This window comes from Arabidopsis thaliana, chromosome 3 (genome assembly GCF_000001735.4).
Source record: "Arabidopsis thaliana chromosome 3, partial sequence".
In the NCBI taxonomy this organism is placed as follows: Eukaryota; Viridiplantae; Streptophyta; class Magnoliopsida; order Brassicales; family Brassicaceae; genus Arabidopsis; species Arabidopsis thaliana.
In genome coordinates, this window is record NC_003074.8 from 13330939 (window position 1) to 13350632 (window position 19694).

The 19694-nt window shown below is 34.2% G+C and overlaps 3 pseudogenes across 3 annotated transcripts; all 3 read left to right on the forward strand.

The window, feature by feature from the left end:
* Nucleotides 1-2829: 2829 nt before the first annotated feature.
* Nucleotides 2830-7392, forward strand: AT3G32389 (annotated as a pseudogene; the record flags this gene model as incomplete). Its single annotated transcript has 1 exon — nucleotides 2830-7392.
* Nucleotides 7393-9079: 1687 nt separating this feature from the next.
* On the forward strand, nucleotides 9080-11000 carry AT3G32391 (annotated as a pseudogene; the record flags this gene model as incomplete). The annotated part of the gene is made up of 1 exon: nucleotides 9080-11000.
* A 2301-nt stretch (nucleotides 11001-13301) lies between these two features.
* Nucleotides 13302-18942, forward strand: AT3G32393 (annotated as a pseudogene; the record flags this gene model as incomplete). The annotated part of the gene is made up of 1 exon: nucleotides 13302-18942.
* Between the last annotated feature and the right edge of the window lie 752 nt (nucleotides 18943-19694).

Below are 19694 nucleotides of genomic sequence, written 5' to 3' on the forward strand. Positions count from 1 at the left end.
GAAAAGGTTCAATACGCAAGTCTTTAATGTGCATCTCGTGATGTCTTTTAAGACAACATGAATGTTTTAATAGAGACTTATCGACTTTGTCCAAAAAAAAAAAAGAACTTATCGACAATATAAACTGTTGCTAAAATAGTTTAGATAAAGTACAAATTTAGGTCTGATTCGCTTCTATCACTGAACTCAATGTTTTTCGTGATTCTTAGAAAAAAAATTAAAATTTTGGCATTTCAAAATATATTTCAATTGATTTGAGAAGATACTTGTTTTACAATTCTAGGCATTTATTTTTTTCGTTATTCCTAATGAGTTATAATGCTATTTTTTCTTATCAAACGAGTGTTTCAATAGTGGGATATTTCATCCAAAAAGTTTCTTACCTCACTCAATAAAATATTATTATCTTCTCTGCAATTATGAGAAATTTAAGTTGAGAATTCTAAAGTTTGATAAAAAAAAAAGGGTCTAGTAAATACCTATTAGATCATAAATAAGTATATATTTTCACTTTGGATAATTTTCTAATAAAATCATATTTGCAAAAGAAAATAAAATAGTTAGAACAATACAGCTAGTATAACTTTAAACACACACACAACATATGGGTAGATTTCGGGTCTTTAATATGAAGATCTAAGATATATTGATTTATTATTTATAAGCTCTTTTTAATAGGTGTGACCGTGTGGAAAACTTTTTGGGGCTATAAAAATTTTCTAAGAACGATTTAAGAAAAGAAAAAAAAATCTTATAAAACAGATTCAATTTTTAGATAAACTATTAGAAACAACCCAAAAATTGAAAATTTTAATTTAATTACCTCAATAAAGAGATTTTCAATTTGATTATAGAAAGTCATAGTATTTTCTCTTTTTGTGAACACCAATCAAACTATAGTCATTTTCTCATTCAAGTTAGATAATTAAAATCAAGAGCTTTCTTCTTTTTTTTAGGTTGGATATAAAATCATTATATCTTGTCATAGTATCAAGTATTAATTAATTGGGATTATACTCTTAGCATTATATATATCACAATAATTATTTATAATACACTTTATATATATATGCACATAACCTTGAAAATGGTTCTGTTTTTAAAAAGGTTAATTTAGATGGTAAAATAAATAATGGTAGATGGTAAACAAATGACAGTTCAAAAATTATTGAAAATGATGTTGTGCCTATGCTGGACATATAGTTTTGTCTAATATGCGTATAAGTTTTGGGCCTTATGTATGTGGACTTTGGGTTATTCACAAAGATATATATTTTGCATAGAAGCGTATACATTAATTGTTTACCCTAAATTTAATTTTATTTATTTTTAATCGTTGGTTTTACTAAGCGTTCTTTTGTATATTGATAATCTTCAAAATTTGGACTAACTGAGCTTTAACCATTGAATTTTTTTTATATCTTTTCATGGTGAGTAATTCTTCACTTAAATTACACGATTATCTAGATTAGTTTTCTTAGCAAAATTAGAATATCTTAAATTTACACTTTTGTTGGTAATAGATTTTTGATATATCGCATGTTTAGTGAGATTCAAACTTTTATCTAAAAAGTAAATAGTATATATCTTAAATAAAAGCTTGAATCTCACTAAACATGTGATATATAAAGAATCTATTACCACCAAAGGTGTAAATTTAAGATACTCCAAATTTGCAATGAGAACTAATTTAGATAATAGTGCATCATGTAACTAATAGAGAAGTACTCACCATGAAAAGATTTAACAAATTTCAATGGTTAAAGTTCCATCAAATACCAAATTTTTAAATTAGCAATACACAGAAGAACGTAGACTAAAAGCGGTGATCATAAGTAAAGAAAATTAGGCATAGGGTAAACAATCGATGTATGCTTCTATGTAAAAGAAATATCTTAATAGATAGCCCAAAATCCATATACATAAATCCTAAAAAACTTATACGCATATTAGTACAAAACTATATGTCCATCATAGACGCATCATCATTCTCAATGAGTTTTGAAATGATGTTTACCATCGAACAATATTTTTTTTTTCCCATCCAAATTACCTTTTTCCTTAAACAGTAACATTTTCAAGGTGATGTGCATATATATAAAGTCTATTATAAGTAATTACTATGTGATATATGTAATGCTAAGAGGGTAATCCCAATTAATTAATACTTTATACTATGACAAGATAAAATGACTTTACAACCAAGTTAGATTTATTTTTAAAAATGTAGAAACATCTTGATTTGATTTATCTAACTTGGATGAGAAAAAGACTATAATTTTGATATGTGTTCACAAAAAGAAAAAATACTTTGAAATTTTGTAATCAAATTGAAAATCTCTTTATTTATGGGGAGATTTGCAAAACTGCCCTTATTCTAATAACCTTTTGCAAAAATGCCCTTTCCTAAAGGCCATTTTTAAAACTACTATTTCTAATGTGGCAAATGACGGTCTTACCCTTACTGAATAATTAGGTTTCACATTCATTTTGACAAACTTCTTCGTTTTGGCCGACGATTTTTTCTCTCCGATAAAACTCAAAATCGCCGACAAATTTTTCTCTCCGAGAAACCTCAAAATCGCCGACGAATTGTTTTCTCCGAGAAATCTCAAAATCGCCGACGAATTGTTCTCTCCGAGAAACCTCAAATTCGCCGACGAATAGATCTCTCCGATAAACCTGTTCTTCGCTGACGGATTCAGATCATTTCTCTACGACGCAAACAATCCCTAGAGATATTGATAGATCCGACGGTAACCGTTTTATAATCGATTTTATAGTCGATTTTATAGTAAATCTGATGATTTTTCATTACATGTTTTGCAAATGGATTCAGAGAGTGAAATCCTTACATTGCCTGAACAGATCTACAGAGAAGGTGAGGAATCTATTGCACTGGAAACCGTTCAACAATACTCGAATTGGAATTTAGTTAGTAAAGTAGAAGAAGCTTTAGGCGAGTGTTTATTTCAGAAGATTAGAAGTTCGTTTCTTGGTCCTCTAGTTGAATTGGGACCACAAAATGAAGGCTAAGAAGGGAATCAGATTTTCTGGGAAAATCTTTCACTATCTCATGCAGCAGAGAGTGAAAACAAAAGGATCAACTCTTTGGTTTAGAGTTGATTCTCAACCTATCCGTTTCTCCTTGAGAGAGTTCTACCTCACAACAGGTAAAAAAGTTTTACAATCGTTTTTAAAGCTTAATTAACTGCCGTAGAATGATTTACAAGGCATTTGCAAAACTGTTTGCATAGTTTACAATCGTTTTTAAAGCATAAGTAAGTGTCATAGATAATTTACAAGGGATTTTAAAAGCTTTTGAAAGGGGTTTACTTGATTAACAATCGTTTAAGAAGCATAAGTTAGTGGCAGATAATGATTTACAAGGGATTTTAAAAAGGGTATGCATGGTTTACAACCGTTTTTAGGCATAAGTAAGTAGCATAGAATAATTTACAAGAGATTTTAAAAGCTTAAAGAAGTGTTAAACACGTTTACAAGGGATTTTAAAAGCATAAGTAAGTGTCATAAAACGATTTACAAGAGATTTTAGAAGTGTTTGCATGGTTTACAATCGTTTTTAAAACATAAGTAAGTGGCATAGAATATTTTACAAGGGATTTTAAAACCTTTTCTAAGGGTTAAACATGATTTACAATCGTTTTTTTAAGCATAAGTAAGTGGAATAGAATAATTTACAAGGGATTTTAAAAGCTTTTAGAAGGGTTAAACATGATTTACAATCGTTTTTAAAGCATAAGTAAGTGTCATAGAATGATTTACAAGGGATTTTAAAAGTGTTTGCATGATTTACAATCGTTTTTAAAGCATAAGTAAGTGGCATTGAATGATTTATAAGGGATTTTAAAAGCTTTTTAAAGTGTTAAACATGATTTACAATCGTTTTTGAAGTATTTACTATAAAACCTGTACTAATAGTCTCTACACTGTCTTTTGTTCTTACATGAATTCAATGTGAACCTGTTCATAGGGAACTTCGACGAAAGGGGAAAGAACCTGTAAAAGAACCATACTTTTGGGCTCGTGAAGGATTCTATACTCTTGGTGATCTCGAAGATCGATTGTTTTTAAAACCTAAGGAAGGTGAACTTGCTGTTGAAGATGAAGAAAAGTTGTGTCTTGCTCGAGTAGTGTTGACTGAAGGAATTCTTTTCACACCATATGTAAAAGAGAGGATACCTTTGCCAAGATTGCAGCATGCTTCTGATTTTGAGATGTACACAGCCCAACCGTGGGGTAAAGAAGCATTCAGTGTTCTATCAAATTCAATTCTGAGAATGTACGAGAAAACTTGGGCAAACGAGAAATATGATCTGAGAGGATTTGGACTCGCGCTAACGATATGGGTGTTGAGCGCAGTTCCAGCATTTGGTGCAGCATATGGAGTTAGAGATAAGGAATTTCAATCTGAATATCCATTGATAATGAAGTGGGAAAGCACTACTACTCCAGAGTTTTTCAAGGTCGTAAACCTTGTAAATGATGTTTCCGAAGTAAGCTTTTGTCTATTTACAGAATTCTTAAAATGGTTTTGAGATTTGAAGTTCTGCTTTCTCAAGATTTGTAATGTTATTGTATCTTCGCAGATAGAGGTGAATACAATTATTGGAAACCCAGAAGAATTCAAGTCTTTAGTTCCTGATTTCCACACAGACGACACAGAATTCCAACAGATTTTGGAACTTGTTAAGATGGGCTACAGATTGAAGAAAACTGAATGGAATACAAGATGCGTTGATGTTTGTCCTGCCCTTGAAGAAGTAGGTCAAAACAAAATCAATAACAAAATATCTGATAGCGAGAAGCTTGACAGGATTTTGACAATCCTTGAAGATCTTAACAAGAGAGTCGAGCTGATTGAGAGGATTTTGGACATTAGAATGGAGGAAAAGAATAATCAGAGATCTGAGGAAGATGAAAAAAGAAAACAAGAAGATGAAGGACTAGAAAGACAACCAGAGGTAATTGTAAATGTTTCTTTAAAAGCTATTTGAAAGGAAAGGTTTTACAATATATTTTAAAGGTTAAATACGTAGTAAACCTTTAAAATGTACTCTTTCTTTTCGCAGGCTGAAGAAGAAGGAGGACCAGAAAGAAAAGCCGAGGTAATTGACAATCTTAACAAGCTATTTTAAAGGTCTGCTAATTATATTAATGATTGACTTATTATTTTTATTTTGTTGCAGAATGACAATGAATCATTTGAAGATTCAATCCGAGAGCCAATTACACAGTATGGGAGCTATCCGGGTGATGATAAAAACACCCAACGTGATGTTGGTGATGAAGTAGCTGAAGAATCATCAAAAGTACAGTAATCTTATATCTCTAAAAGTCTTACAAAAATGATTAGTATGCTTTTTATAATTTTACATTCTGTTATCTTTTCAAGGATAAGTCTCCTACTCCACAATCCTCTACACCAAATTTCAATATTTTGTCTGAAGAAAGTCTGGATGTTCAAAAGGATAAGAAGAGAGTTAGCAGAGAAAGAAATGATGTTAGCATTTAAAAAAAATTGTATTATCTAACCAAGTGTTTATAATGTTTTTTTCAAATCTTTAAAAAGTTTATCTTTCATGCAACTTCAGAACAAGAGAGTTAAACCAAGCGTTCATGCTGAGGATAATCTTAAAACAAGAAAACAGGTTAGTATTTGCAACGGTACTGTTTTTAAAATTTGTCAATTGTCTTGTTATGATATTTACAAGGGATTTTAAAAGTACTTTTAATTGGTGTTTTTTACTATTCTAGGTGCCGAGAAAGAGGCAGAAACAAGTTGATAGTGTTGATGTTGATGTTCCAACAAGGAAAGAGGTTAATATCTAATTTATTATGATTTTGAAAATTTTGTTTACAAGGTATTTTAAACATCTGTTTTTTTTATTCTTTTTGATAGGCACAGAGTAAGAAAAGGAAAATTATTGGCAATGATGGTGATAACGCTGATAATGATGGCGACAATGATGATTTTCATCCTGCTCGCAAAGAAAGAGTAAGCGGGGTACGGTTCCTTCCATTCATACACAAGCACCTTTCACAGCTGAGAAGAAGAAGCATCCAATTTTGCATCCATTTTCGAAAGTTGATGCCACAAGACTTGAGAAATTGGCTGAATGGAAGAAGTCAAGGAAAAACAAGTGAGTTTTTTTAAAAATAAAACATTCATTGTTGACTGTTTTGTTGTTGTAGGCCACTATCAATCGCGGGAAATATTATAGATACAAAGTGGTTTACAACCCTAGAGACGCCAGGGAAAGCAATAACAACAACGGTATGTCTAAAAATCCTTGTAAAATTGGTAACCCATGATTTAAATATAATTTTTAAAGCATCATTAAGTTATTTACAAGGGATTTTAAAAAGGGTTACATGGTTTATAAACAATTTTAAAAGATTAGAATGTGGTAAAGAATGATTTACAAGGTATTTTAAAAAGGATTTACATGACTTGCAATCGTTTTTAACGGATTAGAAAGTGGTAAGGATTGATTTACAAGGGATTTTAAAAAGCTATTAAAAAGGGTTTAATTGATTAACAATTGTTTTAGAAGCAGAACTTAGTGGCATAGAATGATTTACAAGGTATTTTAAAAAGGGTTTGCATTTTTTACAATCGTTTTTAAAGGGGTTTTCTAATATGATAATTTTTATTTTTGTTGTGTTTAGAATGTTGATGCAGCTTTGGAGTTGATGAAAACGAGGAAGGAAAGCAATCCAGAATTATTCAAAAACAAATCAGTTGTATTTGTTGGCTCGTCTTTCTTAAATACGATTGATGAGTCATACATGGAGTTTTTGGATGACAAAGAGGGATTTCAGTTTCAGTCTGAAGAAATCAGTAAGCTTATAATAGAGGAAGAAAACAAGTGCATATTGGCTCCTTTCTGTATCAAAGGAAAATGCTGGGTTGCCTTGCTAATCCACTTGGAACAAAAGACAGTTTTTATATGGGAATGTGCAGCTTCTTATTTAACAGAAGAAGTCAAGAAAAAATATGTTGCTGCCTACTCTATAGCTATGCCATACATTGTTCGGAACATCCTCAAAAAAGAAGACATGGATTTCTCTCCATTTAGCATCAAAGTCCTGACCACTTTTCCTTAGGTAACTTCTTTAAATATATCATAGTCTTAGAAATGAATATTCCGTAAGTCCTGACTTCTTTAACTTCTTTGCTTAAGTAATTCTTTTGGTTTTTGGTTGTAGGCTCCTAGAAATGAAGAGTCTGGTATCTATATGCTGAAGTTTATGGAATGCTACTCAATGTATACCAGCCATTCAAACCTTGAAGGGAACATAATTCAAAACGTAAGGAATAAATTGGCTGCTGACATCTTCACCGAATTAAAGTCAGTTACTTTGTAGAAGTAGCAGACTTCTAATCAGAAAGTAGTGGAGTATAAGATAGATTTATCAGCTTTTGTTTCTTATTTCATAAAACTTTGTCATTTGAATATTTTATGAACATTTGCATGGAACAAAATTTATGAAGTTTATTTAGTTCAACTCCTATTTAACAAAATTACTGTATAATGGTTGTTTGGGTTAACATGTGCTTTGATTTGAATGGAAAAAGACTTTAAACATGCTTTTAAACAGTTTTTTTTTTTACGATTTACAAGCTGTTTTAAAAGGATTTTAAAAATGTTGAAAAAGCTGCAGTAGCGGTTATTATGAAAAGATTTACAACCGTTTTTAAAATGATTTATAACCGTTTTTAAAAGAGAATTTCAACCGTTTCAAAAGAAATTTACAATCGTTTTAAAAACCATTTTAAAAGTGTTGAAAAAGCTGTAGTAGCTGCTAGTATGAAAAGATTTACAACCGTTTTTAAAATGATTTACAACCATTTTAAAGAGATTTACAACCGTTTATGATTTGAATGGAAAAGACTTTAAAATAACAGGGTTTTTTTAACGATTTACAAGCTGTTTTAAAAGCGTTTTAAAAGTGTTGAAAAAGGTGCAGTAGCTGTTATTATGAAAAGATTTACAACCGTTTTTAAAATGATTTACAACCGTTTTTAAAAAAGAATTTCAACCGTTGAAAAAGTTGCAGTAATGTTAAATATTGTATCTATTACTAATTGGGCCTAGGCCTGTTATTTAGAAAAACAAACTATTTTAGTAAAAAAAACACTAAAAGCCCAAAAAACACTAAAGCCCAAAAATTCACTATAACCCAAAAACAAAAAAGGAAGGGAACCGTGAAAAGACAAAAAAAGTAACAAAAAAAAAAAAGAGAAACTGTTGTCTTCGTCTTCTTCCTTTCAACAATCTAAAGAAAATCCGATTATCCAGCAAAAAGGAAGCAATTAAAGGTAACAAAATTTACGAAACTGAAGTTTAACATTTGGGTTTGTTCGATTTTGTTTATTTTTGCCGAATCTCTTTTTTGTTCTAGCATTTCTAGGGTTTTCGGTTGAAAACGAAACAAGTAAAATAGATTGATATTTGGGATTTTGAAGGAGTGTTAGAATTTTTTTTACAATTTTGATAGATTTATGTTTTAATGTTTGATATTGGGGTTTCAAAAACCTTCAAAGAAGATTTCGAATGCCGATTAACTTCTCTGTTGTAGCAATTTCAAAGGTTTTTCGTTTTGAAACTACACCAGTAAATAGATTGATGTTTGGGTTTGTGTTTGAATTTATAGATCCTCACTTAATTTATGGGTTACCAGTTGATTGGAGTTGGTTTGAAAAAGTTTTTTTTTGTTTCTATTTTTGGAGGCTGTGTTCTTTGAAAAGGATTAAAATTTTGTTTTTGGAATGGTTTCAAAACGGTCTTTAAAAAGGATTATGGAGTAATGACTGTGTTTTACAAGGGTTTTTAAAGTCTTAAAACGACTTGTAATGACTTTTGAAAAATGGTTTTACAAGGGTTTTTAAAGTCTTTTAAACGACTTGTATTGACTATGTTTATGTTTCGAAAACTACAAATGCATAATAGATTTACAAAATGGTTTTTAAAACGATATTCAAAACTGTGTTAATTTAATGACTGTGTTAATTTAATGACTGTGTTAATGTATTTAATCAGGTTTTGAGAAAATGAGTACAAAGAAACTGTACTTCCCTAAAAGACTGTTCCAACCAGGCAGCGAAGTAGATAATATTACAAGGGTATCAAAGCATTCATCCTTCAAAATTGTCTTGACTGTCAGGGAAGCTTTAGAGCCGATAGAGTTCAACACATTAATGGACACATTCTTGGGTCCTATAGTGGAATTTGCTGAAATGGACTTAGCATTTTCAAGCCATATCGTTCATCATTTACTCAAGAGAAGGATACTAACCAACAATGACGAATTGTGGTTTGTATTTGCTGATCAACCTATGCGATTGTCCCTGAGAGAGTTTATCATAACAACATGACTTCCAATGGATGATGCATCTGGAAGCAGTCCAAATGTGAAGAGAAAGAAGAAAGAAAAGTGGTGGATAAAAGATAATACGACTTTGAAGGGAAAGCAGAAAAAAGAGTGTGGATTGACAAGGAAATGAGTTTTATCGATCTTACATATGTTTTGGAAAAGCGTTCCAAAAAAATGCAGCCTGAGGAGAGACTGAGATTGGCTGGTTTGTTACTAGTGGAGGGCCTATTGCTAGCTCGAAATCCGACTACCAGGCTGCCAATTGAGAATCTGGAGAGAGCTATTGATTTCGAAAAGTTCTGTAAGTATTCATGGCGCAGATTGTTTACTCATATTTGGTAACTGAAGTGAAGAGAATCGATAATGACTATTTCTTAAGGAAACAATATGGTCTATTTGGATTTGTTCAATCAATTCAAATATGGGCATTATCATCGGTTCAGAAGTTGGGAGAAAAGTTTGGCACTAGAGATGAATCATGTAGTGGAAATATTTCATTAATTCTCCAATGGAGATCAACATCGTCTCCAAGTGCAAAAACTATAACAATGTTTACAGATGGTGACAAGGTACATTTTCTTAGCTGTGGCTTTTTTATGTTTTAAACACTGTTTATAAATAAAGAGTATGTTTTATAATAGTTTTTACAATCAAGTTTTAAGGATTTACAAAGGGTTAAAGGCAATTTAAACAATTTACAACGGATTTTAAAAAGTTAATTAAGAATTGTGCATTATTTTTACACAGTTTGGAATTTTGTTTATCTTTGCAGGTTGAAGTGACACCAATAGTTGGTGTTCATACTCATGAATATGACCACTTGGTTTCATAGAAGAATCCTGAAGACAAGGATCTGTTGGATGTTTTTGATCTTGTGATCAAAGGAGATAGAATGAGCAAGAAAGATTGGTGTCAGGGATGGATTCAAGTGGAACAAGGACATCAAGGAAGAATTGATCATGTCTTGAAACCTGCAATTGAAACAGTTGTGCATCAAAGCAGAAAAAGGAAAACAATGTCCTTTGGTGAGAAGGTAAAACTGGTATATGAAAACTGTGAAGTTCTTAAGAAGAAAGTTGGAAGGCTGGAGGGCTATTTAGGGATCGAAAGAGTTTCTGCCAGTTATACTAGAGAAGTACAAAAAGAAGAGGACGAAAAAAAGGAGGAGGAAGAAGAAAAGCAAGAGGAAGAAGAAAAAGAAGAGGAAGAAGAAAAGGTATGTGTTTTTACAAGGGATTTTAAAAGCTTATAAATCGTGTTTTAAAGATTTTTAGCCGTTTTTAAAAGATAGACAGTATTAGATACATATTTACAAGGGATTTTAAAGACTTTAAAATGGGGTTTTAAAGATTTAAAGTCGTTTTTAAAGGATAGGCAATGTTCGATAAGTATTTACAAGGGATTTTAAAAAGTTTTTAAAAGTGATTTACATGAGTAACTTGTAGTTATATAACTTGTAATTTTATATACAGGTTGAATACAGAGGCGATGAAGAAACAGAAAAACAAGAAATCCCCAAACAAGGCGATGAAGAAATGGAAGGGGAAGAAGGAAAAGTAGAGGAAGAAGTTAAATAAGAGGTAGAAGAAAAGGTATGTGTTTTTACAAGGGATTTTAAAAGCTTATAAATCGTGTTTTAAAGATTTTTAGCCGTTTTTAAAAGATCGGCAGTGTTAGATATGTATTTACAAGGGATTTTAAAGACTTCTTAATGGGGTTTTAAAGATTTAAAGTCGTTAATAATGATTTTACAAGAATTTTTAAAAGGGCTTTAAAAACGTTAATAATGATTTTACAATGATTTTTAAAACGATTAGTACCTGAGCAGTAGGGTCAGAATGAGAAACAAAAGGATTTGAAGTAGTCTCAGCCTGTAATAAGCACAATCACTGACTTAATAATGATTTTACAAGGATTTTTAAAATTATAACACAAGAAGGTTATTGAAAAACCTGCTCAACTGTCACAGAAATTTGCTCTACAGTCAAGCATAACTGAAGCAATCGTTTTATAAGCATAGAATAATTTAAAAGGGATTTTAAAAGCTTTGAAAACTGGTTAACATGGTTTACAAATCGTTTTAAAGCGTAAGTAAGTGGCATAGAATAATTTACAAGGGATTTTAAAAGCTTTGAAAAGTGGTTAACATGGTTTACAAATCGTTTTAAAGCGTAAGTAAGTGGCATAGAATTATTTACAAGAGATTTTAAAAGCTTTGAAAAGTGGTTAACATGGTTTACAAATTGTGTTAAAGCGTAAGTAAGTGGCATAGAATTATTTACAAGGGATTTTAAAAGCTTTGAAAAGTGGTTAACATGGTTTCAAATCGTTTTAAAGCGTAAGTAAGTGGCATAGAATTATTTACAGGGGATTTTAAAAGCTTTAAAAAGTGGTTAACATGGTTTACAAATCGTTTTAAAGCGTAAGTAAGTGGCAAAGAATAATTTACAAGGGATTTTAAAAGCTTTGAAAAGTGGTTAACATGGTTTACAAATCGTTTTAAAGCGTAAGTAAGTGACATAGATCTATCACGAAAAGCATATGTAAAGAGGTAAACACTAAATCAGAACCAAAATCTATCACGAAACAGTATAACGAATTCACATAAGCAAATCTATCACGAAACAGTATAATGAGTTCAAAAGGTATTAACGAATTTACAAGGATTTTAGAAACAAATTCAATCATCAAATCTCAAACAAAATTCAAATTCGAAGCTGAAGCAAATGTCAAACTGTCGATTGAATCAGGATTCAAATAACGAATTCACATAAGCAACAACAAAAATCGAATAAACCAATTCGAAATCTGACATTTAAGCTAACATTACAAATTCAAACCTGGGAAACACAAGAGATTCAACGGCGACACACTTCACTACTTCCGACGGCGACACACTTCACTACTTCCGACGACGAAAATGGGATTCAACGGCGAGAAACTTCACAATTTCCGATGGAGGAATAACAGAAAGAGATTCGACGGCGACAAACTTCACTATTTCCGACGGCGAAGATGGGATTCGATGGCGACAAACTTCACTATTTCCGACGGCATGGGATTCAACGGCGACAAACTGCACAATTTCCGATGGAGGAAGAAGAGAGAGAAAGAAAATGAATTAGGTCAGAAGTGTGTTTAGCTCAGTAAGGGTAATTTGGGGATAAAAGTATTAGAAAGGGTATAAATGAAAATGGGAAAAAAGGTAGAGTTGAAAAAGAACATTGAAAAAAGGGCATTAGAGTGAATTATTCTTATTTATGTGACTAAAATCTCAAATTGTTTATGTTTATGAATTTTATTTTGTTTCGAAAATAGAGGAAGTGTTTTGTTTTCTTTGTCAACCAAATTCAGATTGAAATATAAACAGATGCTCTGTTCGGCATTTATTCTAAAGAAATTTTCACAGAAGTGGACGAAAAAAGATTTGCTCTCACCGTTTGTCAAAGTGAGAACTGGTTTTCACGTTTTGTCTTTTCATTCAATTTCGGACCAAATTACCCTGGGAAAACTTAATAATGGCACAAACCAAACCGTGCAGCAGTTCGTATCGGTTAAGTTGACGGCATAAACCAAACCCTACAGCAGTTGGTTTCGGTTTAGTTGATGCGTTTTGAAAAAGACAAAAAAAAAAAAAAAACTGAAACGAAGAAACCCGAGAAAACGAAAAAGAGAAGAGAGTAACGGAGAGATTTGAGAGAGAATCAGAAAGCGAAACGAAATTCAGTATCCCTTGCTTCAAAATTCGACATAACTTCGAATTGTTGGGTAGTTGAATTGAGCCACTGAACTCCCACATCCGGGGAAGTGAAAGTTACTGTTTTTCCCGGCGAAGCCAAGAGAAAGTTATTGTTTATTCCGGCGAAATTTGAACCTCCGGCGAGATAGCATCTTTAGATATGGCTGGGAATAAAGCTAACGACGAAGTCCCGAGGAAGCAGCATGGTCAAGGGAAGGAGAAGCGGGTATTAAGAGTTTCCCCGCAGAGAAAACGCTCTGCGACAAAGGCAACGGAGGAACTGGCTTAGAATCTCTAATTTACCGTTTGTTGTCTTTGGGTGTATCAGAATTGTAAAGCTTGTTTGATTAAAGGGTTAGAATTTGTCGGAATTTAGCATATCTTTAGGATGAATAATTGAGAAGTAGAATTGGAAATCTCTGTTTCCGCCAAAAATATGATTTTGAGTTATAATCTGGAAAATGTCTGTGTACGTACACTACTTCGGTTTGCTTAATAGTATATGACTTTTAATTGCAGGTAGTCCAAGTGTTGCTCCGACTGAAGATCTTACAGTTGAAGAGTTACCACCAAGACTCTTTGCTCTAGACCGGTACCCTTCCGAGACGAAGATGAACGCGTACTCTAAACCGGAGTACAATTCTGACATAGCAAATGTACTAAAGGGGAAACCAGAGATGCAGTTTCTTCTAGATTCTCCATTTGGGGAACTTTTTAAAATACCCAAAAACAAGGCATCTTTCAATGCTAAGCTTGTCCTTGGACTAATATGCCGTCAGTTAGTGACAAAGAAGGTGAACGAGATGTGGATTGTATTCGGCGGTCATCCAATCAGATTTGGATTAAGAGAATTTAGTATCCTAACTGGGCTGGAATGTGGGAAGTATCTCAAGAAGAAAGACGTTGATGATGTTATCAGTGTGAAACCTGAGTGTGAGAGTGTTTGGAAGACTCTGTTTGATAAGAGGTTTGGGGACACGGTTCCAACAATTGCTGATTTGGTGAGCTGGCTGCAGGAGGAGGAAAGCATGGAGGGGTGGAAGCAACTGGCACTATCTCTTATTATTTTGGTTGACGGTGTGGTAGCGGCCCACAGTAACCCCAACAGGCCTACTTCGAAGACTGTCGAGATGACTAAGAACCTGGAGTTCTTCTGCAAATACCCATGGGGAAGGGTGTCCTTTACCCGTACTTTGGGGAGGATAGCAAATTTCCAAACTCCTTACGATGCTCAACAACTAATAAGGGGTTTACTTGTAGGGTCTTATGCAATCCATGGCTTCCCATTAGCTCTCCAGCTTTTAGCTTTCGAAACAATCCCATCAATTGCTAAGCTAGGACCTGATGATGTACCTAACAGGACATTTGCTGAGAGGTCTATCCATCGTCTTGCCTCTCTGCGAGCAATCCGGACATCTCGCATTTTGGAGTGTGAGGCTGCTGATGAGGTGTGTTAAATTGTGTATGTACGTACATAATAAGTAAATGTACATTATCTATGGTTAACATACTTATTTGTGTACGTTGAGGTCAACTATATTGTGAAACCAGCTGATAATGTTTGTCCTCCATCTCTTTCATGGGATGATGAAGTTGATGATCCAAGGGTTGATTACATTGAGGCACTGTTGATAGATGGGCACCAGTGGCAGGAGGATGAATGGGTTGGAGGCTATGCTAGAGTACCAAAGCAGTTGCGCCCACCACAACTAGAAGAGACAGGTAAGTATAAGTATAAAGGTTGTTTACAAAATTTTTTGGTATTGCACCCAGAAGAAAACCAATTAATAGCAGCAACTGGTCTATTGTAGATGTTAAGAGGAAACGAAATGCACCGGGCCCGAGCCCTAAAGAACCTGCTATGAAAAAACAGAAATCTAAAATGGACTGTGATAAAGAAGAGAATGCTGAGGATTGTTTTGGAGAGCCTGTGCCTGAGAGGTTTATTGTTGAAATGAGGAGGTCTTTCAAGGAGCTGGAAGACCAAATGTATCAAATGCATGAAGATATGAAAGACTTTGTCCGTGACCAGATACGTGCTGCCCTTGATCCAAAAGGCAAAAGGCCAGAACAAACCATACCTTCCCATGATTCGCGGGAACCACCTACTTCTATGGATAAGGCACCGGTTACTACGAAGAAGCCATCGAGAAGGATGTCTACAAAAGGAAGCACTGGAACGAGAAAGTCTTCAAGGCTGACTCGTGTATCTCATGATGTGGACACTCCTGCACTTTCTGTTGGCTGTAATTCCAAAGAGGAAGATTTGGATGTCCCTGGAGTACATACCACTGCTGTCGGCGGAAGAAGAAAACCTTCAAAGCCGAAGAAAAATGTTTCTTTTGCTGTTGACACTACTGAGCTACCTGATTCCAATAAGGAAGATATGCAAGGATTCATTGATGAACAGGTAAGTCATGTACGTACATTGCTAAATATTTTATAATCCATATGTATAACTGTACTGTCTGCTTCGATACAGTATGGCGCTAATAATGAAAGTGATTTTACTGCAAATGATGGATTGGATTCTTCGGCCGCTGAAGAAGAGATATTAGACACTGGATTTTTAATAGTTCCTTATGCTGGATCCACACAATCCCATCTGGTATGTCGTCTACTAATACTCTTAACAATCTGTTTAAATGGTGTACGTACATATTCGCTTAAGAAGTTAGTTAAACTATGTTTCAGGATAGAGGAAATATTGTTGTTGGTAAGAGTGTCTTCTTAGGTTCAATGTCTGGGACTGTCTATGTTACATAGGAAGAGAGGCCTGTGGAAGAAGCTACTGTTGACACCGAGATGGAAGAAGTTCCATCTAATGTGTCTGCAAGAGTTTCAGATGTAGATCTTCTGGTAATCGTTATATACAGATTTCCATGACTATATTCATATATATTACATTAATTTCTCCACTTATCTAACGCTTAACTCTATGGTAGCCTATGTTTCAGGATAATGGACCAAAGGATGTTGCTGAACCTGGCTTAGTTGGTACCCATACAGGGGCCGATGAAATAGCTGATGCTGACATAGAGATGGTAGACAATCCATCAGGTTTACCTTCAACATCTGCATAGGTATGTGTTAGTCACTTGTTCTTTTTCCATATGTGTACGCCCATAAGACTTTGCAAATTATTTTTGTTTCAGGAAGAAGCAAGAGATGCCAGTGCATCGACTGAAGCTAATGGCAGCGAGTCAGAAGAAACTTATGAGCCTTCTGATGGAGATACAGCTCACGTACCTGGCACAAGTGTACGTACATTTTTGTCACTATGTTCTGTGTACATATATATTGTTTCATACATTACTAAAAAATTTCTTTCCGATGATAAATTCTACAGGTTGAGGCGGCAGGAGAATCCAAATTAGTGACAGGGATGGAAGTTGAAATACCTGAGAAGACCCACAGTGATCCCCCCTCACCATTTCAAGTAGTTAACAATGTAAGCTAACTCTTGCAACAAATAAAATGTACTATTTACTGTTCAAATGTATAAAATTTATATTATGCAGGTCATACGGGAGTTAGATACCAAAGCCGTTGGTGATTTGGCTGCAGCTACTAATGTGGAGGTAACAATTTGTGTGTTTCAATTCCTATTTTCGGAATAGCATGCATAGGATTATATGTGTACATTATATAGACTTGTGTACGTTAACTTGCACAGGTAGTCATGGAAGAGCCGGGTATTGTCGAGGGGTCTGTAGGAACTGAGGATCCTAACCCAGGGTCAGATGAAGCAGACAAGACCGATATTCCTAAAAATAATGTATGTACCTATTTTAAACATAGAAAAACGTATGAAACTGTTGTTGACAATCATATTTGTTAACAGGATGAATCAGACAATGCTGCTGTTGTCGAAGCAAAAGAAGAAAAAAAATCGATTATTTTTTAAGGCAACTTGTTTATGAACAGGATGATGCCCATCCTCATGGTTTTAAGGCAAAAACAGTCTTGGTGCCTGATGTACCAACTCAACAGATAGAGGTTGTTATCAGGGCTGGAAATGTCTCATACAACCCCCTGGACATGGTTGACCCTTCAAAAGTAGAGGAATTCAGCAATATCATTAAAGGACCCTCTGTGTAAGTACATTATATTAAAATGGATTATTTAATATCTCAATCATCATTTTTCCAAGTCTTAAGGTTGTTATCAAATATTTTTCTGGATTTACAGGATTCACACTCTTTTCGGGTTTCGCAAAGTGCCCAACGAGTTTTTTGCGAACCTTCTAACACCTGGTGAATGGGTCGAAAGTTCGGTACGTTGCATTTATATACGTACATTCCTTGTTAGAAATTGTACATAGATGATTAAATTTTTCGTGGAAGTGTACGTACACTGATATATATTTTTTGAACATTTCAGCATTTAGAAATGATGGCAATGTTGATGTGGCACAAGAACGGGGAACAGATGATAGCAAACAGATGTATTGTATTGGACATGATGCTGACGCATCTACTTACCAAGCGGGTGGGCGACTTCAAGAAGTGTATTAATAAGAACGGGTTCAAATGGATATTAAAATCTAAGCGTCCACAACTACGTACACGTGCATCTACCAAATAATACTTAAAGGTTTTTAGTTTGTCTCGGAAAACTAGATATGGACGTACACTAGCATGAGATATCAACTCTAACGTACACTAAAAAATAACACATGCAAACATATGAGGTCTTTGGTTTGTCTCATAAATGGTGATATTTATGAATGGACGTACACTGATAGTACACTACAGCGTACACTGTTTGTTGGGTAAATGTAGAAATGTAAATGTGGACGTACACTAAAACGTACACTACAACGTACACTGTTTGTTGGGCAAATGTAGAAATGTAAATGTGGACGTACACTAAAACGCACACTAAAACGTACACGTCTAGTTTTAAGCTGTTATTAAAAAGAGGTTGCTCATAACAACAATAACAAATTATATATGGAATACTATTACGTTGATTTGACAATATGAATACACAACATCACTTAATACCTTTGCAATAAATACAACCATAACTTACCCAACCATATCTTCAATGATGCTTATTTAAGTGTTGGAATTTCATTTTGTTGAAACACCTTACTCCTAAATATGACAAACCCAAATATTCCTGATGATTTGCTTGCGAAGATAGCCAAGAAAATGGCTGACAAATGTTGGTGGTACCTCGGACCTATGTTGAAATCCGGTCCTCGTGGAAGAGACATTGTCTACCGTCCGGATGTCCTCAAAGATGCAAACATTTTCAGCATGTGCGACGATCCCGATGACTTCTACGCGGCAGGCCACGATCCTAATGACATCAACTCCGAAGGTCGCTATAGACCCTTCTTCAAACGGTGCTTACAAGCTGGTAACCCCACGGCTATTTACCATGAAGGACTGCGTCTCGTTACACATGAGTCTGACATTCAGGGAGCTATCCTACACTTAGAGCGAATAGCCCCAAGGAACGCCGCTGCAACCCTTGCATGCGCAATTCTTTACATATGTGCTGGTAATGCTCACATGGGTGGTGTCTACCTTTGGCTCTTCGGAAGCAACCATTATGCTTTGGAATTGGAGGAGGCACGTGACATTTGTGAGGAGGTGCTAGAAGATATAAAGAAATATGGTAATACTTTAAAATACACATACGCTAACAGTTTTTCGTACCCGGAATGTGGTGACGTAAGCACTCCTGAGTGCGCGGAGATGTGTTACATGAGATCGAGACTCTTCAATAATCTTTGCAACCAATGTTACATCTGGTTGTGTGCTAAACGGATTAGCCAGATCCTGTAGAGCTCACATTCGCCACGATCCTGTCATATTTATAAGCTTTCCATGCAACAATATGTGAGCTTTTTACGTTGATTATCAGTAATGGAAGTTTGTTTTTAATAATTACCACTTTGTAATTGATTCAAACATACTAGCTCAAACTACTCTAATATGAGACATCATTAACACAAAATAATAATAAAATAATAAAATATCTACGTACACGATATATGATAATGTACACGTGGCATAGTTTAATTCCAACTATAAAAATTACATACTGAGCGACGATATAGTTTGTAAATGAAGACGAAAGGAAATTTGATTTGACGTCGTATAACCCATATCTAGAAGATTTCGCTCCATATTAATTACTCGCTGTCAAATACACTCTAGAAGTGACCTCCATCACACTCTCATTAATATCTCTATTAGACGTACACGGTTCCCGAGCAACGTACTCAATTGATTTGGCAGATAAAATAAGTAAGTTAATGTTTATTTGAAAAGATTGTTAGTAAATGCGTTGACCCCTAATATAGCACTATACATGAAGCCATATTGTTCCACTTATATGCAATACAAACAGACGTCAACTCAATCTTCTGTCAGAAAACGTAATGAGTATTTTATAGACGTACACGGCGCGATTATGAGAGGTACACAGTAGTTTGTTTAAATTAAAAGTTACTAATATGATGCACTAAATATACATCCACGTCACCCACCCACTTACATTGATGATTATTCTCCTCTTTAAAACTCATGTCAAA